Here is a 25,628-nt window from a genome sequence, read left to right on the forward strand (position 1 = left end):
ACTGCATTACCCATATATAGTATATTCTTCTATTTATTTTGTATATTCTAGAAGGACAAAAAAATAGCTCCAAGAAGTCAAGTGTTTAAAGGGGCACTACAGCGAAAAACTGTAAAATTTAAAATATGTGCAAACATATACAAAGAAGAAGTGCAATTTTTCCAGAGTAAAATGAGCCATCAATTACTTTTCTCCTATGTTGCTGTCACTTACAGTAGGTACAAACAAACACAGAACACTTATATCGCACTTTTCTTCTGGCGGACTCAAAGCGCCAGAGCTGCAGCCACTAGGACGCGCTCTATAGGCAGTAGCAGTATTAGGGAGACTTGCCTAAGGTCTCCTACTGAATAGGTGCTGGCAGAGCCGAGATTCGAACCCAGGTCTCCTGTGTCAGAGGCAGAGCCCTTAACCATTACTCCATTCAGCCACCAGGTAGTAGAAATCTGACTGAAGTGACAGGTTTTGGACTAGTCCATCTCTTCATAGGGGATTCTCAGGGATATATTTATTTGCAAAAGCACTTAGTGAATGGCAGTTGCTTTATCCAACTGCCAAAAAAAAGTGTATGGAGCAGGGAAGCTGGCCAGCATCATTGTTTAAATCCTTTTTCAGGAATATCTTTATAAAGAATAAAAGCCTTGCTGAGAATCCCCTATGGAGAGATGGACTAGTCCAAAACCTGTCACTTCTGTCAGATTTCTACTACCTACTGTAAGTGACAGCAACATAGGAGAAAAGTAATTTATTCATTTTTACTCTGGAAAAATGTACCGTATGTTTCGGACTATAAGACGCTCCGGACTATAAGACGCACCTAGGTTTAAAGGGAAAAATCTAGGGAAAAAAAAATATACTAAACCTGGGTGCATCCATGGTCCAGGAGTGTCTTATAGACCTTTCCTCCTCCCCCCAAGATGTCTCTGTCTCACTGCCAAGCTATTTTAACCCCTGCTGCCATCACAAACTATACTAAGCTACACTTCACTAACCCCTGCTGCCCCCTCCCCCCAGCTACACTGCACAACACAACTCCCCCCTCTCCAGCTACACTAACTAACCCATTCAATTACAGGAGATCTCACTAGCCTGGGTGGCAATAGCTGGGTCCAGTCTGGGTGTCCAGTAGGTCCTAACAAGGTGCACAGTAGGGTGGCATCAGCAGCACCAAAGTGATCCACAGTGTTCCAAAGCAGGAGCAGCTGCTTTTATCATCTACAATGCTCGTTCTTTGATCTTTTAAATCGCCCAGTGTTCCCCACAGCAGCGCGATCCACAATGTCACTGTTATAATCCACTCTGTCTTTTGTTCTTTGATCTTTATCTCCCTTACCGTGCCCCAGCAGCGTGCTCCACAATGTCTCTGATCGGCATAGAAGAAGCCGCTGTTATAATCCACTCTGCTTGTCTTTTGATCTTTCCTTTTCCTAGCGTGCCCCAGCAGCACGATCCACATAGACTCTAAGCGGCATAGGAGAAGCCGCTGTCATCGCCTGCGCCTTCTTTCATATTTTATCTCGCCCAACATCAGCCCAGTCAGCCCCGCAGCAGCGCGATCCCAGCTGACAAAGTTTCGGCAGAAATCTTCAGCCGCTATAGCGGCAGCCCTCAGCGACTTCCGTATTGCCTTGTTTACTTCCGCTCTCACATGACCCCGGCGCACGTGCGCCGGGGTCATGTGATGACGAAAGCAAAACAAGGCAGTACGGAAGTCGCTGAGGACTGCCGCTATAGCGGCTGAAGATTTCTGCCGATACTTTGTCAGCTGGGATCGCGCTGCTGCGGGGCTGACTGGGCTGATGTTGGGCGAGATAAAAGATGAAAGAAGGCGCAGTGTGGATGATGACAGCGGCTTCTCCTATGCCGCTTAGAGTCTATGTGGATCGCGCTGCTGGGGCACGCTAGGAAAAGGAAAGATCAAAAGACAAGCAGAGTGGATTATAACAGCGGCTTCTTCTATGCCGATCAGAGACATTGTGGATCGCACTGCTGCCGCCCACTGCGGATTACCGCTGCTACTGCTGCCGCTGCCACCCACTAGGAAATGAGCATCAAGGTAGGTTACATTCAGACTATAAGACGCAGGGACTTTTTCTCCCTACTTTTGGGGGAGAAAAAGTGCGTCTTATAGTCCGAAAAATACGGTACTTCTTATTTGTATATGTTTGCATACATTTTAAATTTTACAGTTTTTTGCTGTAGTGCCCCTTTAAGATATATTTTCTGAAATCATCACCATTTTGCATGCCTAATTGGGATCTTTTTCATATTGCGAAAAAGATCTCCTTTTTTCTAGCCAATTACATTGCCTTACCATTACAGAAACAGTCCTGAGCAGCCAACTAGGATATGTAATATTTTGCCATTTGCCACAAAGAGGTATTTTTATGGTCTTGTTCTCATAATTTATTTCTAATAGGAAATAGGTGTGAAATGTTATGGTCTCCATAGTAGTGCAAAAGCGCAAAGGGACTGTCAGACCTCCTATTCTCTCTTAGCACCCATCATGTCTCGTCTTCTGTCTGTGTTAGCCGATTGGACTACACAATGAAGTTTAGTGCTTCTGCAGTGCCCAGACTCTCTCCTCCTTTTGATTTCTTAACTGTTATGACATACACCACCCAGGTATACATGTTTATTTATCCAGCCTGCTTGCCTTTCAGCATTATGGAGGACCCCTGGCAATGGTCAACAGAAAACTTTGTCTTCTCTCAAAGCACCAATGCCAAGCACTGAAAAATACCGGGCACTTTAATGCCTCCATTGCCCCACAAGGGCTCTTTCACACTTGACGCTAGTTTCGGCGTTTTAGCGTTTTACAGCCAAGACCATAGTTTGCATTTTTCAAGGTAAAATAATAGTCCGTAGACTTTCATTTTACCTTTCACACCTAAAGCAGTTTTTTGGGAGTTGCATTTTGAAGCACCCCAGAGCTTTTTCAAAGCTGTTTACAGCCGAAGTTGGCTTTTCGCATTTCAATGATAGTCAATGAAAAAGGCCAACAACAGCTTTTTTACAGCTGTTTCAAAGCATTTTACAGCTGACTTGTTGACTTATTTAAAAAAAAAAGGACGTTTTCATATGAGCTGTAAAACGCTTTGAAAATGCTTTGAAAACGCTATGGAAATGCTATGTATTGGTGTTAAGCAAAAAGTAGCGTTTCAGCCTTTTCTACCGCAGCCTCTAGTGTGAAAGTGCCCTAGGGAGGTGCTAATAAGATCTCGCTTTATGATCAGTGATGTCAGTGCTAGAACAACACACAGGTGGTGTGTGTGTGTGTGTGTGTGTGTGTGTGTGTGTGTGTGTGTGTGTGTGTGTGTGTGTGTGTGTGTGTGTGTGTGTGTGTGTGTGTGTGTGTGTGTTTGACATTGAGATTTGTATCTCTTTAAAGAGAAATCAATGGAAAACGTGCGTCATGGATGGATGTTGGATGGATGTTGGATGGAAAGGTTCCAAAAGTCTGCAATCTCGAAAAGAAGAAAGGAGATGACAGAAAGTAAGAAGATATAAAGCTGCTGATGCGGCTCGATTGATAAGACCCGACAGGACGGATCTCCCCACCGCCGATTCCCTGCTCGCTCCCCGCGAGGGGACAATGGGAGGGAATCGAGCGGAAGATGAGCAGCGTGGCGCGGGGACGAGCGGGAATCGAGCAGGTATTGATACCGGCGCGCGAGCGGGGACGCGTCGGGGACGCGGAAGAGGCGATCCGGCGGCTAATCAAGCCGCCGGATCGCCACCTCATCTACACGTGTAGATGAGGCTTAAGAAAAAGATAAAAGACAGAAGACAAAACAGGGTGACCATATAAGAAAACAGAAGACAGAATTATTTATCATAATAAAAGATATAAAAGAAGTAGCTAGAAAATAGAGAGCAAAGGACAAGAGAGAGGGAAAGAAGGAGATGAAGAAGACAATAGGATACATAATTAACTTTATCTCAAATGTGTGTTTTTTTAATCAGAAAACTCAAAATGTAGTGTGCATGTTTACTTCTTTATTTAACCCTAGTAACACTGGTGAATGGGAAATGGGCCTGGTAAATACCACTTTACTCATTTATCTAGGAGAGGGGATCATTATGTTTATGATTTTCCTCATCTCTCCTCCAACACACACACACATACACATGCACTAATAGACAAGTAGAACATAACCTCCACAAACCATTACTTCCTCATATGGTAAAAGAGTAGACAAAATGCCCAGTGCCCATTAGCATTGAGCATCAGGGATTTGCAAGGTGGAAAGTATGTTTTGTTCCACCTTCAGAAACAACATCTCAATGCTATGAGGCATGTTGAGTGGTGGAGACAACTGATTGGGACCTACATGCACACCATAAGTCAATGTCAATTAAACAAAGTAGCAATAAAGTGAACATTGAAGAGGTGCTGGGCATAAATGATGTGTGCAATTGCCATCTCAAATGAACAGCATGAAATCAGCCTGCTGAAAATTAGTCTGAAATAAATCCTTTTCTTGCAGCCGGTGACAGCATATGGTGCATCAACATGTACAACAATTACCTCTTGTGATAATTAAGTGTAATTTTGATACCAATACCAATACACACTCACGCCCTAATTCAGGTACCATTTCTCTTGAATTTACTCACAGAAGATGTGTTCATTTATTATCAATAACATACTTGTTAAGCTCCGACTAAGCAAGAAAATGCTCAAAATAATTTTGATATCACTATGTATCTGCTGTTTAGTACTTTTTCAATTGCTAGGAGGTAAAAAGTTATTTTAAAGATGAAAATGTATCTCCTTGGAGAAAACCCATAAGAATATTAATTGAATATGGACTATAGTATCATACCCTTCACAAATGTTAATGCATAACAGTCTTTTAGGTCTCCAACATATCTCTCTTCGCTGGAATTTCTCACCTGCGTTTGAACCCTATCCATGGCTTTGTTTCCTGGATTTACTCTTTGGACTGTGTGCCTGGACATTTAGTTACTGGATTGATCCAATTGCAAGATATTTGCAATTATATCTTCGTTTACCTGCACACTTGGCTTTTGCGTTGAAGTGTGCTATATATTGCTTTGAGCTTTACCGCCATCCCTATATGCTTCCCTGCCCAGCCACACTCAGGCTTGAATGCTTGACAGGACAGCCTTTATCGGGAGTATCAGCAGTCTTTGCAACAAGCTTTGCTTCTATGCTCATGCAGAACTTTGCACTTATCATTGCTTCCATTGCCTGCAAGCTGTGCATATATATGTGATACTGTATTGTCATTGGCTCTATAGACTGCTATTTCTCCCCCTATTCCAGTGTCAGAGTTTGTATTTCTGTGTACAATCAATGGGATCTTCCTGCATGATCATTTCTTAACAGGCTTGCCTTTGATTGGTTTGCCATTAATGTTGGGTCCATTTGGGAGACTAGCCCAGCTTTTTATGTTTGTGTTTTTTACATTTTGATTTTGTTATACAATAGATGACTTTTACTTTTCTACATGGTCTCCTGCATAAGTATATTTATTTGGTCTCTTCTTTACCACAATGCAGAACATAACAGTAATCAATACCACTTATGTTTTATCTTTCCCCTTAATCTTAAAACCCCCCAGATGTCCCAGTTTTCAAGCAAGGCTAAATTTCACTTAGGACAAAGTGTGACTATTCTGACTTTTCAACTTGTCTATTAATGATATTCATGTAGATAATGCTGGGTGAGTGTATCTGAGGTAGAGGACTGAACAGACTAATATTGCCTGATTTTCCAGCCAGAGCCAGCAATGTTTGCAAGCAACTTTCAACTTCATGAACACTTGAACTTTGTAAGTGATTGGCAGTAGACTTTACCACACCAGCTTGGTTGTTTCCATTTGGAAATCACTAATCAGAAATAAGGTTTGCTATTAAACTTTGTTATTCAAAGAGTTGAAGTAACAGGGTTGCATTTTTTTCTTAACATAAGTGGAATTGCCCCTTAGGGTGCCAATTGGGGGCATAGGTCAAATTAACCAACTGAAAACAGCTAATTTTGCCCAGCTATTGCAACTATTGTGACATATGCAGAGTAGTTATCACTGAAAACAAAAAAAGAGAGTTTTGTGTATATGGAAACACCAATCCCAGATGGATGTTTCCCATTCACTTTTTTTATTTTCCACTCACTCAAAGCATATCTTCTAAATCAGTGCCACTAGGCAATGTTTCAGGAGACAAATGTCTGGAATGATTATGGCTTAAGGCCTCTTTCACAGTGGGACGTTAAAGTCGCACGTTATAAAAAATGATAACGCAGACTAACACACAGCAATACAAAGTCAGTGTGACATTCACAGTGCACACTTTGCGTTGTGTGTAACATGTAGCAATATTTAGAAAGTGCGGCATCCTGTACATTTAGCAATACATTTGCTGCGTTATGTGTGTTGCACATGCTCAGTAATGTTTTTTTTTTTTTTTTTAAATGTTAGGCATGTACCATTTTTGTTTCATTAGTATGCAACAAAAACGGCGCACCAAGAGACACATAACGCAGTGCAAAATAACGTCCAATTTTATAAGACCAATTTGCTAGTGGTGCTCAGCAGAGCTCGAATATTCGAGTAGCTCGAATATTCAAGCTCTTTTTCAGCTATCCGAGCTCGGTATTCGAGCTCCGAATAGCTGTAGCTATTCGAATGGGCTATCCGAGTACACTCGAATAGCCCATTCACTATTCGAGCTATTCGAGCAAACGGCGCTATTCGAGCTCGGTACCGAGCTCGAATAGCGTCATAGCCCAGATTGATGTCCTTAGAGCCAATCAGAGGGCTCCCAGGCCCTCTGACGGCAGCCAATCACAGAGGGGGACCCTGGCCAGCCCCTACCCTATAAATAGCGGCCGCCATGTTCCGTTTCTCCATGCTTGCCTGAGACTTGTACAGAGAGAGAGTTGCTCCTTTGTGCTTTGGCTTAGCAAGTGCTCTATTGTGATCATTTACCTAGCGTTTTTGCTCACCTACACCTGCCATATACACCTATATTGTTGTTAGTTAGATAGACATTGTATTTTAGTTAGTAGCTTGTGTGTTACATTAGAGACAGGCAGCTGCTGCAAGCTTACAGGTTTAGGCCTCAGGGGGGCCTTGCCTCTGTGGGCAGCTGTCCTCTGTTTATTTCTCTCATCTATACCAGTATTTCTGCTGTCCTTTACTAATAGTATTGTAGTTATACTGTACTAGGAGTAGGACACTCACTGACTGTCACTGTTTATAGGCTACTAGCTAGCTCCTGCGTGTGTGCACTCACTCACTGTCTGTGTGTACACACACTCTATTTCCTTCTGATTACTGATAGATTATTGTTAGTTAGTTGTACTTACTGTTACTACTTACTCTTACTGTACTAGGAGTCTAGGACACTCAGTCAGACAGTCACTGTGTTCATAGGCTACTAGCTCCTGCGTGCGGTCACTCACTGTCTGAGTGTACACACACCACCCACACTCCATTTCCTTCTGATCGCTGATTGATTATTGTAATTAGTTAGTTCTACTTACTGTTACTACTTACTCTTACTGTACTAGGAGTCTAGGACACTCAGTCACTGTGTGTTCATAGGCTACTAGCTCCTGCGTGCGGTCACTCACTGTCTGAGTGTACACACACCACCCACACTCCATTTCCTTCTGATCGCTGATTGATTATTGTAATTAGTTAGTTCTACTTACTGTTACTACTTACTCTTACTGTACTAGGAGTCTAGGACACTCAGTCACTGTGTTCATAGGCTACTAGCTCCTGCGTGCGGTCACTCACTGTCTGAGTGTACACACACCACCCACACTCCATTTCCTTCTGATCGCTGATTGATTATTGTAATTAGTTAGTTCTACTTACTGTTACTACTTACTCTTACTGTACTAGGAGTCTAGGACACTCAGTCACTGTGTTCATAGGCTACTAGCTCCTGCGTGCGGGCACTCACTGTCTGAGTGTACACACACCACCCACACTCCATTTCCTTCTGATCGCTGATTGATTATTGTAATTAGTTAGTTCTACTTACTGTTACTACTTACTCTTACTGTACTAGGAGTCTAGGACACTCAGTCACTGTGTGTTCATAGGCTACTAGCTCCTGCGTGCGGTCACTCACTGTCTGAGTGTACACACACCACCCACACTCCATTTCCTTCTGATCGCTGATTGATTATTGTAATTAGTTAGTTCTACTTACTGTTACTACTTACTCTTACTGTACTAGGAGTCTAGGACACTCAGTCACTGTGTTCATAGGCTACTAGCTCCTGCGTGCGGTCACTCACTGTCTGAGTGTACACACACCACCCACACTCCATTTCCTTCTGATCGCTGATTGATTATTGTAATTAGTTAGTTCTACTTACTGTTACTACTTACTCTTACTGTACTAGGAGTCTAGGACACTCAGTCACTGTGTTCATAGGCTACTAGCTCCTGCGTGCGGGCACTCACTGTCTGAGTGTACACACACCACCCACACTCCATTTCCTTCTGATCGCTGATTGATTATTGTAATTAGTTAGTTCTACTTACTGTTACTACTTACTCTTACTGTACTAGGAGTCTAGGACACTCAGTCACTGTGTGTTCATAGGCTACTAGCTCCTGCGTGCGGTCACTCACTGTCTGAGTGTACACACACCACCCACACTCCATTTCCTTCTGATCGCTGATTGATTATTGTAATTAGTTAGTTCTACTTACTGTTACTACTTACTCTTACTGTACTAGGAGTCTAGGACACTCAGTCACTGTGGTCATAGGCTACTAGCTCCTGCGTGCGGGCACTCACTGTCTGAGTGTACACACACCACCCACACTCCATTTCCTTCTGATCGCTGATTGATTATTGTAATTAGTTAGATCTACTTACTGTTACTACTTACTCTTACTGTACTAGGAGTCTAGGACACTCAGTCACTGTGTTCATAGGCTACTAGCTCCTGCGTGCGGGCACTCACTGTCTGAGTGTACACACACCACCCACACTCCATTTCCTTCTGATCGCTGATTGATTATTGTAATTAGTTAGTTCTACTTACTGTTACTACTTACTCTTACTGTACTAGGAGTCTAGGACACTCAGTCACTGTGTGTTCATAGGCTACTAGCTCCTGCGTGCGGTCACTCACTGTCTGAGTGTACACACACCACCCACACTCCATTTCCTTCTGATCGCTGATTGATTATTGTAATTAGTTAGTTCTACTTACTGTTACTACTTACTCTTACTGTACTAGGAGTCTAGGACACTCAGTCACTGTGTGTTCATAGGCTACTAGCTCCTGCGTGCGGTCACTCACTGTCTGAGTGTACACACACCACCCACACTCCATTTCCTTCTGATCGCTGATTGATTATTGTAATTAGTTAGTTCTACTTACTGTTACTACTTACTCTTACTGTACTAGGAGTCTAGGACACTCAGTCACTGTGTTCATAGGCTACTAGCTCCTGCGTGCGGGCACTCACTGTCTGAGTGTACACACACCACCCACACTCCATTTCCTTCTGATCGCTGATTGATTATTGTAATTAGTTAGTTCTACTTACTGTTACTACTTACTCTTACTGTACTAGGAGTCTAGGACACTCAGTCACTGTGTGTTCATAGGCTACTAGCTCCTGCGTGCGGTCACTCACTGTCTGAGTGTACACACACCACCCACACTCCATTTCCTTCTGATCGCTGATTGATTATTGTAATTAGTTAGTTCTACTTACTGTTACTACTTACTCTTACTGTACTAGGAGTCTAGGACACTCAGTCACTGTGTTCATAGGCTACTAGCTCCTGCGTGCGGGCACTCACTGTCTGAGTGTACACACACCACCCACACTCCATTTCCTTCTGATCGCTGATTGATTATTGTAATTAGTTAGTTCTACTTACTGTTACTACTTACTCTTACTGTACTAGGAGTCTAGGACACTCAGTCACTGTGTTCATAGGCTACTAGCTCCTGCGTGCGGGCACTCACTGTCTGAGTGTACACACACTAAATTTACTTGTGATTACTACTGATTATTGTAACTGCTAGTTGTACTTCCTGACTGTTACTACTTACTTACTGTACTAGGGGACACTCACTCAGTCACCTCACCAACCAACCCACTCCATTAAAGTACCCCACTTTTCACCCGCCCTTTTAAAAAACTTTTGTCTATACGCCCAAAACATTGAAGATGTCTGGAAGTGGCAGCCAGCGCGGTTTGGGCAAGGGGAAGGGCAGCAAGGGAATCAGGAGGAGAGGGAGCAGCATTGTGGCAAGCCGCGGCCGCGGGCGCGCCACCATGCACAGTTCCGCAGCAGCAGCAGCAGCGTCAGTGGCTAACATTCCTCCCATAGCCACTGGCCGTGGACGCCTTGGGCGCCGCCCAGCAGGAGCATCTGCAACTCACGCTGCAGAGACACAGCAGCAGCAGCGTGTAGCACCTGCTCCCATTTTCCTCCAGCCGGGTCGGAAACGTCCCATTGAGGAAAAGGATGCAGACACTGTGGTGCAACTCATGACGGAGGATGAGCAGCCCGCCATCAGCTCTGCATCCGAGGCCTCCACCCTCACCACCACCACCACCCCTGTTCGCAGCAGCCGCCCAGCAGGGTCTGGGGAGGAGGCCAGTTCACCGTCACTCGCCGACCTGTCATTCAGCAGTCTTTTGACCCCAGGCATCATGAGTAAATTGTCTGCTGTTGTTGGCGATCTTGAGGAGGAGATGCTGATGGGCACTTTGGGGGATGAGGGATTGGACAGCAAGACTGTGGCGACAGTCAAGCAGCCCATCCATGCATCAGGAGAGGAGTTTGGGGGGTCCTCATCCCAGCAGGACATGTTTCAGGAGGGGGAGGATGATGATGACCCGGTGACAGACAGAGACTGGGTGCCACCACCTCCAGGGGATGTCGTCCTCAGCAGCTCTGAGGAGGAGGAGGAGGATGCGCTTGTGGGCCTTGCAAGGAGGCGCATCATGGCAAGCATTGGCAGCGTCCCACACCCTGCTGGTGTCTCAGGCTCAGCAGCAGCAGCATCAGCCAGTACCACCACCAGCCGCACCCAAGCCCCCCCCCCCAACCACCACAGGGAGACAGGCAGCAGCGCTTCCATGCCGTAGGGGGATGTTTAAGTCACCAATCTGGCGATATTTCACCATGCCCACTGTGTACAGCAAGTACGCCACTTGCAACCACTGTCAGCGGAAGTTGAGCAGAGGTGCAGACCCCTTAAAGTTCTGCACCAGCTCGCTCATCAACCACCTTGCGGCTAAACATTTCCACCAGCATGAGGAGTTCCAGAGGCTGAAGGCATCTGGTGCTGGCAGTGGCACCACACCCATCACTGCACAGCCTTCAGCAGCAGCAACAGCAGCCACCCGCCCTCCTGCTCCTCCAGCAGCACCAGCAGGAGTGCGGAAACGCACTGCTCCTCCCCCCTCTGCAACTCCTGCCGCCGACACTGAGGCCTGTTCTGGCAGCCAGTCCTCAGTGGCCTCCTCCGCTGTGTCTGCTGATTCCCGTGTCAGCAAAAGGCCACGCCAGAGCCTTTTGAGCGAGTCCTTCCAGGGGGTGGTTAGGGCTCTGCCTCCCAGCAGCCGTCGCGTGCGGCAGCTGAACGGCTTGCTGGCACGGGCCATGTGCTCCCAACTCCTGCCGTACACGCTCGTGCAGGAGGGGAGCGACATTCGTGCGCTGCTTGCTTGCGCAGCCCCAGACTGGCAGCTCCCCAGCAGACACTTTTTCTCCCGCAAGGCCATTCCTGCACTGCACCGCTTTGTGATGGCCAATGTGGAGCGAGGGCTGGAGCACGCGGTTGGTGAAAGGGTCCACGTCACCATGGACTCCTGGAGCAGCCGCTTCGGGACAGGCCGCTACCTGTCCTTCACTGTCCACTGGGTCAGCTTGGTGGAAGGGGGTGAGGATGGGAGAGCAGCAGCGGGCACAGCAGCAGCAGCAACACAGTGGGTGGTGCCACCCCGCAGGCTCAGGGGAACTGCAGCAGGTTCCTCCGATCCTCTGCCATCCTCCGGCACACCTGGCCAAACCCCCCGCCTCAGCAGCAGCGTGAAGGCCCGCCACTGCCAAGCGCTGCTGCACTTGGTCAGCCTTGGGAAGACCAAGCTGACGGCAACCCATGTGTTGGCCAAACTCCAGGAGCAGGAGAGGATTTGGCTGACCCCCAGAGGCCTCAGAGTCAGAGAGGTGGTGGCCGACAATGGGGCCAATCTGGTTGCCGCAATACACAGGGGAAACCTGACCCACATCCCCTGTCTTGCCCACGTGCTGAACCTGGTGGTGCAGAAGTTCCTGCGCACCTACCAGGGGATGGGCGAACTGCTGGAAACGGCAAGGAATGTTGTGCGTCACTTCCGGCGCTCGGCTGCAGCCTGTGCGAGCCTGGAAGACGTGCAAAAGGAGCTGGATCTGCCACGCCATCGGCTGATCCTTGACGTTCCGACTCGCTGGAACTCCACCCTGGCGATGTTGGAGCGTCTGGTTGAACAGAGGCACGCTGTCAAACAGTACCTTGCCCTGGCCACTGTTTCCGCAGCTCTGAGAAGGGACAAGACCAGCAACTTCCCGTCCATCGTCCCCGATGATGACTGGAGGCACATGCAGCAGGTGTGCTTAGTGCTGGCTCCCTTCCTGCAGGCCACAAACATGGTGAGCAGGGACCATGCTATGGTCTGCGAGTGGGTGCCCCTGGTTTCTCTGCTGAACAGGGCCCTCGATGCTTTGCTGGAACAGGGAGCGGCAGCCTTGGACCAGCAGGAGCGGCAACCAGCTGCGCAGTCCACCTCTGAGGGGGAGGAGGAGGAGGACTTGGTGGAGGTCCCTGACCTGGCTGCTGATGAGGGGGATCAGCACAGCGCGGCTGAGTTGGTGCGGGGGTGGAGAGAGGATGAGGCAGCAGAGGAGGAGGATGAGGACAGCACTGACGTCGATGTGCCAGCAGACGTGGCCCGCCTCTTCCCAATGGCAGCGCACATGCTGACGTGCCTGCGCAGGGACCCCAGGGTGATCCAGATGAAGCAGAGGGAGGACATCTGGATCAGCATGATGTTGGACCCACGCCTCAAGGGGAAGTTGAGCCAGTTCCTGCCGCCTGCAGGAGGAGACCCAGCGCAACAAATAAGGAGCTTGCAGCAGGCCCTTGTTGAGCGCTTGGAGGAAGCCTTCCCCCAGCCTTCCACCCCCACTGTCCAGCAGCCAGCACAGAGGCAGCAGCAGGTGCCTGCATCCAGCAGCAGCAAGCGCCCCACAGACCTGCTGTCTCTCAGCCACGAGCTCTACAGGACTGTAGAGGCTCCGGCAGCAGTGACTAGAGAGGAGATGCATGCAGCAGCATCCTCCTCCGGTCACAGCCAGCGCCTGACCCGCATGGTGGCTGACTACATGGGGTCGTACAGCGGGCTTGACAGCGATGCCCCTGTTGATCCCATGGAGTATTGGGTCAAGCGCATGGAGATCTGGAGCGAGCTGGCGCAGTACGCCCTGGAAGTGCTGTCCTGCCCCCCTTCCAGCGTGCTGTCCGAGCGCTGCTTCAGTGCAGCTGGTGGCGTGGTCACCGAGAAACGCTCACGTCTGTCTCACAAGTCTGTGGACAGACTGACGTTTCTCAAGATGAACCAGGCGTGGGTTAGTGTTGGGCGAACATCTAGATGTTCGGGTTCGGGCCGAACAGGCCGAACATGGCCGCGATGTTCGGGTGTTCGACCCGAACTCCGAACATAATGGAAGTCAATGGGGACCCGAACTTTTGTGGTTTGTAAAGCCTCCTTACATGCCACATACCCCAAATTTACAGGGTATGTGCACCTTGGGAGTGGGTACAAGAGGAAAAAAAAATTAGCAAAAAGAGCTTATAGTTTTTGAGAAAATCGATTTTAAAGTTTCAAAGGGAAAACTGTCTTTTAAATGCGGGAAATGTCTGTTTTCTTTGCACAGGTAACATGTTTTTTGTCGGCATGCAGTCATAAATGTAATACATATAAGAGGTTCCAGGAAAAGGGACCGGTAACGCTAACCCAGCAGCAGCACACGTGATGGAACAGGAGGAGGGTGGCGCAGGAGGAGAAGAAGGCCACGCTTTGTGAGACACAACAACCCCGGCCTTGCATGAGGGCAAGAAGCGTGCGGATAGCAGGCTTTGTACCGCCATGCAGTCATAAATGTAATAAAGATAAGTGGTTCAATAAACAGGGACCACGCGGCAACGCTAACCCAGCAGCAGCAGACGTGATGGAACAGGAGGAGGCGCAGGAGGAGAAGGCCACGCTTTGTGAGACACAACAACCCAGGCCTTGCATGAGGGCAAGAAGCGTGCGGATAGCATGCTTTGTACCGCCATGCAGTCATAAATGTAATAAAGATAAGTGGTTCAATAAACAGGGACCACGCGGCAACGCTAACCCAGCAGCAGCACACGTGATGGAACAGGAGGAGGGTGGCGCAGGAGGAGAAGAAGGCCACGCTTTGTGAGACACAACAACCCCGGCCTTGCATGAGGGCAAGAAGCGTGCGGATAGCAGGCTTTGTACCGCCATGCAGTCATAAATGTAATAAAGATAAGTGGTTCAATAAACAGGGACCACGCGGCAACGCTAACCCAGCAGCAGCAGACGTGATGGAACAGGAGGAGGCGCAGGAGGAGAAGGCCACGCTTTGTGAGACACAACAACCCAGGCCTTGCATGAGGGCAAGAAGCGTGCGGATAGCATGCTTTGTACCGCCATGCAGTCATAAATGTAATAAAGATAAGTGGTTCAATAAACAGGGACCACGCGGCAACGCTAACCCAGCAGCAGCAGACGTGATGGAACAGGAGCAGGCGCAGGAGGAGAAGGCCACGCTTTGTGAGACACAACAACCCAGGCCTTGCATGAGGGCAAGAAGCGTGCGGATAGCATGCTTTGTACCGCCATGCAGTCATAAATGTAATAAAGATAAGTGGTTCAATAAACAGGGACCACGCGGCAACGCTAACCCAGCAGCAGCAGACGTGATGGAACAGGAGCAGGCGCAGGAGGAGAAGGCCACGCTTTGTGAGACACAACAACCCAGGCCTTGCATGTGGACAAAAAGCGTGCGGATATAGCAGCAATGCTTTTTGCCGCCATGCAGTCATAAATGTAATACAGATGAGAGGTTCAATAAACAGGGCCCGGAAACGCAACACCATCCCAGATGTTCATTGGTCATGTTACTTGGTTGGGGTCCTGGAGTGTTGCGTAGTCATTTCCAATCCAGGATTGATTCATTTTAATTTGAGTCAGACGGTCTGCATTTTCTGTAGAGAGGCGGATACGCCGATCTGTGACGATGCCTCCGGCAGCACTGAAACAGCGTTCCGACATAACGCTGGCTGCCGGGCAAGCCAGCACCTCTATTGCGTACATTGCCAGTTCGTGCCAGGTGTCTAGCTTCGATACCCAATAGTTGAAGGGTGCAGATGGATGGTTCGACACAGCTACGCCATCTGACATGTAGTCCTTGACCATCTTCTCCAGGCGATCGGTGTTGGAGGTGGATCTGCACGCTTGCTGTTCAGTGGGCTGCGGCTGCATGGGTGTCAGAAAATTTTCCCACTCCAAGGACACTGCCGATACCATTCCCTTTTGGGTACTAGCTGCGGCTTGCGTTGTTTGCTGCCCTCCTGGTCGTCCTGGGTTTGCGGAAGTCAGTCTGTCTGCGTACAACTGGCTAGAGGAGGGGGAGGATGTCAATCTCCTCTCTAAAGTCTCCACAAGGGCCTGCTGGTATTCTTCCATTTTGACCTGTCTGACTCTTTCTTCAAGCAGTTTTGGAACATTGTGTTTGTACCGTGGATCCAGAAGGGTATAAACCCAGTAATTGGTGTTGTCCAGAATGCGCACAATGCGTGGGTCACGTTCAATGCAGTCTAGCATGAATTGAGCCATGTGTGCCAGAGTCCTACCAGAATCCTCATCATCCTCTTGTGAGCGTTGTGATAGTTGTTGTGATGCATCATAGTCGTCACCTTCCTCCTGGTCTGCTTCTGCTGACCATTCGCGTTGAATTGTGGAAGTCCAACGTGCACCGCTCTGGCCCTCGTCAGTGGTGGCATGAAATTCCTGCTCCAACTCCAGCTGTTCCTCCTCCTCTTCTTCGTCATAGCTGCTGGGGCCAGCGTTCCCTGAGGCGGATGGCCTGATGTTGGTACCATCACGCTGATCGTTTTCTCCTTCAGATTCCCCCAGTTGCATCATGACAGCTGTTTCCTTGATTTTTAACATCGACCTCTTCAGTAAACACAGCAGTGGTATGGTAATGCTGACTGAAGAGTTGTCACTGCTCACAAGCAACGTGGATTGCTCAAAATTTTGGAGGACTTGGCAGAGGTCCAACATGTTGGCCCAATCGGATCCACAGAAGCTTGGCAGCTGGCCGGATGCGCCTCGGTACTGCGCCGTCATGTACTGGACCACTGCACTCTTCTGCTCGCAAAAGCGGGCTAGCATGTGCAGCGTAGAATTCCAGCGCGTAGGGACATCACACAGCAAGCGATGGTGGGGGAGATTGAAGCGCTCCTGCATCTTGGCGAGTGCCCCCGAAGCAGTACTGGAATTTCTACAATGTTTGGACACTCGACGCACCTTCAACAGCAGATCGGGCACGCCTGGGTATGTCCTCAGGAACCGCTGAACTACTAGGTTCATCACGTGCGCCAGGCAAGGGATGTGTGTCAGCTTAGCCAACCTTAAAGCGCGAATGAGATTACTCCCATTATCACACACAACCATGCCCGGTTTCAGGTCCAGCGGTGCCAGCCACAAATCCGTCTGTTCCTTTATTCCCCTCCAAATTTCCTCCCCTGTGTGCTGCTTATCCCCAAGGCAGATTAGCTTCAGCAACGCTTGCTGACGCATGCCAACAGCTGTGCTGCACTGCTTCCACGATCCTACTGCTGCTGGGTTAGCGTTTCCGGATGAGGTACAGCTTTGAGATGCGTTGGAGGAGAAGGAGTCAGAGAGGTAGGTGCTGCTGTTGTTATCCAGTGGGAGGGACGGCGGTGCAGCTGTTTGTGGCGTGGGCAACACCCGTGCCGTAGCAGGTGAGGAATCGCTGCCAGGCTCCACAAGGTTCACCCAGTGCGCGGTAAGGGAGATGTATCGACCCTGGCCGAACGCACTCGTCCAGGTGTCAGTGGTGAGGTGAACCTTGCAGGCAACGGCATTCTTCAAGCTTCGGGTTATTTTGCTGACCACGTGCTCATGCAACTCAGGCACTGCAGAGCGTGCAAAGTGGTAGCGGCTGGGAACCACGTAACGTGGGATGGCCACTGACATCATGCCCTTGAAGCTGTTTGTCTCCACCAATCGATATGGCAGCATTTCGCAGGCCAGAAGCTTGGCTATGCTGGCTGTTACTGCCACGGCCCGGGGGTCATTTGCTGGCAATTTCCTCTTGCGCTCAAACATCTCCGACACAGACAACTGAACCGTAGCGCTGCACACGGAAGGGCTGTTGGTTGTTGTGTTTGATGAACACTGGGAGACCTCAAGAGCACTACTCCGGAAAGTGACAGTGTCAGCGTCGTCTGATGTTTGTGAATGTTGTGAACCACGCAATGGCTGGGCTACTGCTGCTGCTGAGGCGGGTCTGGTGAACCCAAGGGAGGCAGTGTTGTTTCTGGTACCCTGTCCTGACGCGTTTGCCCAAAGAGTGGGATGTTTGGATAGCATGTGACGGCTCATGCTGGTGGTGGAGAGGTTGTTAATATTTTTCCCCCTGCTCAGGCGGGTCTTGCACACCTTGCAAATCGCCATGGTAACATCCTCAGTGCAGTCTTCAAAGAAAGCCCAGACTTTGGAGCACCTGCCTCCTTGCTGGCGATTTCTGTTTGCTCCTCTTTTGCCTCTCACTTGAACTTCCACGCTTGTGGTGCCTGAAATTGCGCGCCGCCTACCTTGTGGCACAAGGCGAACTCGTGCAGCAGTGTGTTCTTCAACAGACTCATCTGTGCTGCTGCTACGACGGCGATGTTCTCGTTCACAAACAAAATCTGGGTCTCTGTCCACATTGTCCATACCCTCCTCTTCCATCTCCTCAAACTCGTCATATGTCATTGTGGGCCACCGCCGTGGAGTAGAGCTCCCCACAACAACCTCTGCGCAGCACACTCCAACGTCGTCTTCCAGATCTTGTCGGCCGACCTCCTGCAATTGCAACCCCTCCTGCCCAAATTGCTCTGGGATTTGGGTTTCCGAGTCCTCTTCGGACTCGCCTTGTATTTCAGTGCGCGGTGCATTTCCCACAGTTAACGGTTGTGAATCCAGGCACAACATTTCTGGCTGTTCCTCCATTGACCTTTGAAAGGTGGAAGTTTGTTGGGCTGGGAATAGCTCCTGCGAATACCCCATTGTGTCCTGAGGTAATTCATCGGACTGGTTATCTGGCAGTTGTGTGCGTGGTGTCGCTGCCGGTTGTGTCAGCTTTGTGCCCACTGGCTCCTTGTAACTGGCTGAGGACTCGGACCTCGTGCGTGATGTGCTGGTGCTGCTTAACCCACTGCTGGACGCTTGAGAGGTCATCCAAGTAATTATCTGGTCCTGTTCTTTTGGATTTGTGAGGGTTGTTGTCCTGGACAACATGGGCGGTATTGAGTGGGTTTTCTTGGGTGCTCCCCTGTGGCCTGTACGTGAACCGTCAGGGGAAACACCTCTTCCCTTGCCCCTCCCTCTTTCACCGGATTTCTTCCTCATTTCACTTATCCTTACAGTACACGCTGACTGGCAGCAGTACAGTGGCAGTACAGAAATGCTATACAGTACCACTATTCCCAGCAGCGACACAGAGCACAATGCTATACAGTGACGGGTGAGCGGTGTACCACTATTCCCAGCAGACACAGAACAGTACACAGAATGCTATATAGTGTGGCTGAACGAGCGGTGTACCACTATTCCCAGCAGACACAGAACAGTACACAGAATGCTATATAGTGTGGCTGAACGAGCGGTGTACTACTGTTCCCAGCAGACACAGAACAGTACACAGAATGCTATATAGTGTGGCTGAACGAGCGGTGTACTACTGTTCCCAGCAGACACAGAACAGTACACAGAATGCTATATAGTGTGGCTGAACGAGCGGTGTACCACTATTCCCAGCAGACACAGAACAGTACACAGAATGCTATATAGTGTGGCTGAACGAGCGGTGTACTACTGTTCCCAGCAGACACAGAACAGTACACAGAATGCTATATAGTGTGGCTGAACGAGCGGTGTACCACTATTCCCAGCAGACACAGAACAGTACACAGAATGCTATATAGTGTGGCTGAACGAGCGGTGTACTACTGTTCCCAGCAGACACAGAACAGTACACAGAATGCTATATAGTGTGGCTGAACGAGCGGTGTACCACTGTTCCCAGCAGACACAGAACAGTACACAGAATGCTATATAGTGTGGCTGAACGAGCGGTGTATTACTGTTCCCAGCAGACACAGAACAGTACACAGAATGCTATATAGTGTGGCTGAACGAGCGGTGTACTACTGTTCCCAGCAGACACAGAACAGTACACAGAATGCTATATAGTGTGGCTGAACGAGCGGTGTACTACTGTTCCCAGCAGACACAGAACAGTACACAGAATGCTATATAGTGTGGCTGAACGAGCGGTGTACTACTGTTCCCAGCAGAATCAGAGTGGCAGTAAACAATGGTATATAGTCTGGCTGAGCGGTGTACACAGAGTGTCAGTAAACAATGGTATATAGTCTGGCTGAGCGGTGTACACACAATGCTATATAGTCTGCTATATAGTGTCAGTAAACAATGGTATATAGTCTGGCTGAACGAGCGGTGTACTACTGTTCCCAGCAGACACAGAACAGTACACAGAATGCTATATAGTGTGGCTGAACGAGCGGTGTACCACTGTTCCCAGCAGACACAGAACAGTACACAGAATGCTATATAGTGTGGCTGAACGAGCGGTGTACCACTGTTCCCAGCAGACACAGAACAGTACACAGAATGCTATATAGTGTGGCTGAACGAGCGGTGTACTACTGTTCCCAGCAGACACAGAACAGTACACAGAATGCTATATAGTGTGGCTGAACGAGCGGTGTACTACTGTTCCCAGCAGACACAGAACAGTACACAGAATGCTATATAGTGTGGCTGAACGAGCGGTGTACTACTGTTCCCAGCAGACACAGAACAGTACACAGAATGCTATATAGTGTGGCTGAACGAGCGGTGTACTACTGTTCCCAGCAGCGACACACAATGACTGGGGGGGACCCTGGCTAGCGTGGCTGGAGCGCGAACTACCCTGCCTGCCTACCCAAAGCTAAACCCACAGACAAATGGCGGAGATATGACGTGGTTCGGGTATTTATTTACCCGAACCACGTGACAGTTCGGCCAATCAGAGCGCGTTCGGGTCCGAACCACGTGACCCGTTCGGCCAATCACAGCGCTAGCCGAACGTTCGGGGAACGTTCGGCCATGCGCTCTTAGTTCGGCCATATGGCCGAACGGTTTGGCCGAGCACCGTCAGGTGTTCGGCCGAACTCGAACATCACCCGAACAGGGTGATGTTCTGCAGAACCCGAACAGTGGCGAACACTGTTCGCCCAACACTAGCGTGGGTGGAAGGCGAGTTCCTGGCCCCTGTTGTCGGCGAGAGGGGGACATGAACTGGCTGCCGGAACCATCGTTAATGTGCCTTACCACCCTTTACCACCTCCTGGCTCCTGCTCACTAAGCCAGCCTGGTTCACTTTGACTATTACGTCGCCTGCAGCCACACATTTTACACCTACAGTGGGCTGCTGTGTACTGCCCTTCTGCTGTCTGTCTGTGTTTCCCACTGCCAGGGTACACAGATGATTTACCTTCTGCTGCCACTCTGCCACCAGCTATTACGTCAAACAATAGCTATATTGGTTGCAAAACCAAAAACCAAAAAACCATAAAAAAAAAAAAAAGGTTTAATTTTTCTGAGGTGCCCGGGTTGAAAACTGTGTTGTCCCAGTTGTGTATTGGACACAATGTGGGCTGCACGACCGCTGTCTGGGACCTCCTGTTGTGTTTATTTACAGCCCTGGTATCACCGCTAGGTACCAGGGCTATTATGTCACGCTGCCTACCTGCTGCCACACTCACACTGCTCCTCCATACCTCCTCCTGCTGCTGCTGCTGCTGTCTGTCTGTGTTTCCCACTGCCAGGGTACACAGATGATTTACCTTCTGCTGCCACTCTGCCACCAGCTATTACGTCAAACAATAGCTGCTCGCCTACTCCTCCATTCCTCCTCCTGCTGCTGCTGTCTGTCTGTGTTTCCCACTGCCAGGGTACACAGATGATTTACCTTCTGCTGCCACTCTGCCACCAGCTATTACATCAAACAATAGCTATATTGGTTGCAAAACCAAAAACCAAAAAACCATAAAAAAAAAAAAAAGGTTTAATTTTTCTGAGGTGCCCGGGTTGAAAACTGTGTTGTCCCAGTTGTGTATTGGACACAATGTGGGCTGCACGACCGCTGTCTGGGACCTCCTGTTGTGTTTATTTACAGCCCTGGTATCACCGCTAGGTACCAGGGCTATTATGTCACGCTGCCTACCTGCTGCCACACTCACACTGCTCCTCCATACCTCCTCCTGCTGCTGCTGCTGCTGTCTGTCTGTGTTTCCCACTGCCAGGGTACACAGATGATTTACCTTCTGCTGCCACTCTGCCACCAGCTATTACGTCAAACAATAGCTGCTCGCCTACTCCTCCATTCCTCCTCCTGCTGCTGCTGTCTGTCTGTGTTTCCCACTGCCAGGGTACACAGATGATTTACCTTCTGCTGCCACTCTGCCACCAGCTATTACGTCAAACAATAGCTATATTGGTTGCAAAACCAAAAACCAAAAAACCATAAAAAAAAAAAAAGGTTTAATTTTTCTGAGGTGCCCGGGTTGAAAACTGTGTTGTCCCAGTTGTGTATTGGACACAATGTGGGCTGCCCGACCGCTGTCTGGGACCTCCTGTTGTGTTTATTTACAGCCCTGGTATCACCGCTAGGTACCAGGGCTATTATGTCACGGCGAGCTGCCTGCCTCATTGACTGCCTGCTGCCACACACTCATCCTCCTCCTCCTGCTGCTGAATTTACCTCCTGCTGTCTTTGTGTTTCCACTGCCAGGGAGCACATACAATGGCGCTTCCAACATGCGTGCGCCCACCAGCTATTTGTTACGCTCAAAAATAGATGCATTTCTTTAAAAAAAAATTGAAAAGAGAAATACGTGAAGAAGAATAAGACTATATTGAAAAGGAAGGAGAAGAAGAAGAAGAAGAAGAAGAAGAAGAAGAAGAAGAAGAAGAAGAAGAAGAAGAAGAAGAAGAAGAAGAAGAAGAAGAAGAAGAAGAAAGATAAAGAAGAAGAAGAACAAGTATATACAGTAACACTACTGAACAAAATTAAGGACACAACTTCTCTTTCCACATTTTTTTTTAAAGGAACATCCCCACATAATCACTTGCTGTTGTTACTTGGAAAAAAAGAGGTTTCTTGCATCATTCACCCTCAAAACAAGTGTTGGAAGCTATTTAAGGCCAATTCGAATAGTCAGCTCGAATAGTTAGCTCGAATACCGACTCGAATAGTGAGCTCGAAGTCCGAGGTCGAATCGAATAGTAAAAATTATTCGACTCGAATATTCGAATGACCTCGAATAATTTACTATTCGAATTCGACCAAACTCGAATTTTAAAAAGGGGTATTTGAGCACCACTGCAATTTGCATCTCCCTGCTGAAGATTACAGACACTTTGACCCTAATTCAGCTAACTCACAGATGTTTTGACACTTTATCAGTATAATACATTTTCAGCCACAGCAGGCAAAAAAGTACTCAGATTTGGTTTTATCAAATGTACTAAAGCTTGACGTTACTTTTCTACCTACTGTTTAGTACTCTTCATTGATATGTGCTAAGAATGTATTTTATAAAAAATGGGGCTTATTCAATAATCTGTGGTAAGTAGAGTAATGTGCGTAAAGTCTTACACTTTACATAGAGCATTATGCATTGTGTGTACTGTATTGCACTAAGCTCATGTTAATTTGCTTACCACAGTTTAATCAATATACTCCAATATGAGAAAACATCTGCTTTGAGAAAACCTTGGAGAAGAGTTAACTGACCTAGGGCCATAGTGCTTTGCATGGTCCAGCTATTATCTTAAGTCGGAACACAACTTTTGTCCACTTATGGCAAGCTACTAATCTCCTTCAGGTGATCTGTCACCTGAACCTTTTAGGCTAGAGGTAGGAGAACAGTGAAAAGCCTGTTTAATCCAAAAATGTGGACTGAATTCTTTAAAAAATGTACAACTCTCATCTGCATAATATCAGATTATAATTAAGATAGCCACAGTGCCCCAAAAAATATTAGATTAGAGCATAGCAGAGGTCTGATTTATCTCTCACCCTATTGAAGCCATTAGCTTTGTAGTTCTTGCTGCAATGCAAAACTATAGAGCCTCACTCTCGACCTGCTCTTGCCTGCACTTCTGCCTATTCGATGACCCAAATAATGTCCCTTCCTCTATGCATACACTTTCTCCCTGTCTATGTCTCTCAAGCTGCTATCACACAGACAACACAAGATGGAGTGAAAAACCTCCCTTCACTTCCCTTAAAGTTTGGTCCACACTACATGCGGTTTCAGAATGCAATCCGTGGTCCGGTCTCCGGTTTTCAAAAATCAGAACGTAGGGATAAAAAAAAGGATCCGTGCTGCATTTTTGCAGCATGTTTTCAGTCCGTTCAGTGACCGTGGGTGGGAGGGCCATCATGTTGGGGGGTTAGCAGGCAGGAAGGGGAGCAGCTGGCACAGTGGTGGTCCGACCCCCCTCCCTCACCTGGATGCCCCCTTCCCCGCTCCTCCTCCAGCTAGTTTCTGTTAAAATCAATTCAGCAGCAAGCGGCGAGCAGGGAACTCACTCACTACCTTGTTCCACCGCTCGCCGCGTCACTTCCTGCAATGCCACCCAATGAAGTACAGAGGTGACTCCGCGAGCGGTGGAACGCAAGAAAGTGAGTGAGTTCCCCGCTTGCTGCCCAATTGATTTTAAAAGAAACTAGCTGGAGGGGTAGCAGGGAAAGGAGGTTCCAGGTGTGGGAGGGGGGTCTGACCCCCCCTCCCCACTGCTGTGCCCGCTGCCCCTTTTCCTGGCTGCTTCCCCTCCAACCGGTATCCATGGCTCCGGTTTTGGTCCCCGCCCAAAAACGGAGCCACGGATACGTTTTTACAAGTGTGAACCGACCCTTATATCTGCTTGTGGTGTGATCTCTTCTCATTGGCAGCTGAGGCTCACTGTGCATCCTGGGAGAAAATAATTCACTCAGCAGATAGCTATTCTGCACTTCACAGTGAAAGTTTGGAGCGGTAATACCCCCTATGTTTTGCCCATGATCATTTGGTGAGAGAGTGACTATGTGGTGAATCACTGGGCGTAATTTGCATAAAACTATAGTAAGTGAGAAAGGCCAGATTTACTGCGGGGTCAAACTTACAATTCTCCCTCTCATAACAATACTTTGTGGTGACTGATGAATGGTCAGTAACTGCACAATGAGTGACTGGAATTGCATAAACAGAGTGCATGTGATGTTTTGGGGCATCACAGAGGATTGTGAAGTATTGCTGCTTAATGCAATTTTAGTAAGTCAAGCCCAGTATATATACCACACTAATAAAGGTGCCCATACACTTACTTCGATTTCCTGCTGATAGACAGCAGATTTGATCACTGTGATCGAATCTGCTATCAAATTTATGCGCAAACACTGACCGATCGACTGATTTCCGTTCGAAGTCGATCAATCCTGTCGATCTGTCTGCGCTGAAAATTTCACTCGATCACCGGCTCGTCGGGAGTGCGTTGATAGCGGCGTTCGAATGTTTGACAACCCATGCTAGTGGCAATACATTACCTGTTCCGCCGGTGCGTGTCCCTGCTCTCCCTTCTCCACGCTGGGCTCAGGCTGGCTTCACTTACTTCCTGTCGGGGAAGTTTAAACAGTAGAGTACCCTCTACTGTTTAAACTTCCCCCTGACAGGAAGTAAATTGAAGCTGAAGCCCAGAGCTGAGAAGAGACATCGGAGACCAGGGGACTCGCACCGGCCGGATCAGGTAATGTATGCAGGGGGCGGCAGCAGCGGCAGCTCCATAGATTGTGAATTAATTTCATAGTGAAATCAATTCAAAATCTGTTAGCAGTGTAGGCAGCCAATAGATCCCTCTTTGATCAGATTTGATCACAGAGGGATCTATCTGCTGGTCGATCTGGTGGCAATCAACCAGTGTATGGCTGCCTTTATGATACATTGAATTGATCAACCACATGAGCTGTAAAGGTATCAGCATTGCTATTTAATTGGATACTAATTAATCAAAATGGCTGTTTTACAGTAAGTTTAGCAATAACACTGTAAAATAAAACTGTGAGCACTAGCAGGTTTTTGTAATTTTGTTTTGAGCAATGAATGACCAGCTGCCTGACAAAGGACATGGTTCTTCTGAACCTTTTTCCTTTAGGGGTGGGACATATTAAGATTTTGCAAGCATTCTGTAGGTCATTTAAGTCTTCCT

The 25,628-nt window shown here is 48.3% G+C and overlaps 1 protein-coding gene across 2 annotated transcripts in view; it reads right to left on the bottom strand.

Moving 5' to 3' along the window:
• LOC137544216 (short stature homeobox protein) overlaps positions 1 to 25,628 on the bottom strand; it is an 86,167-nt gene that overhangs the window by 41,800 nt on the left and 18,739 nt on the right. The gene's annotated exons all lie outside the window — the stretch shown is intronic.

Source organism: Hyperolius riggenbachi, chromosome 2 (assembly GCF_040937935.1).
Source record: "Hyperolius riggenbachi isolate aHypRig1 chromosome 2, aHypRig1.pri, whole genome shotgun sequence".
NCBI lineage: Eukaryota > Metazoa > Chordata > Amphibia > Anura > Hyperoliidae > Hyperolius > Hyperolius riggenbachi.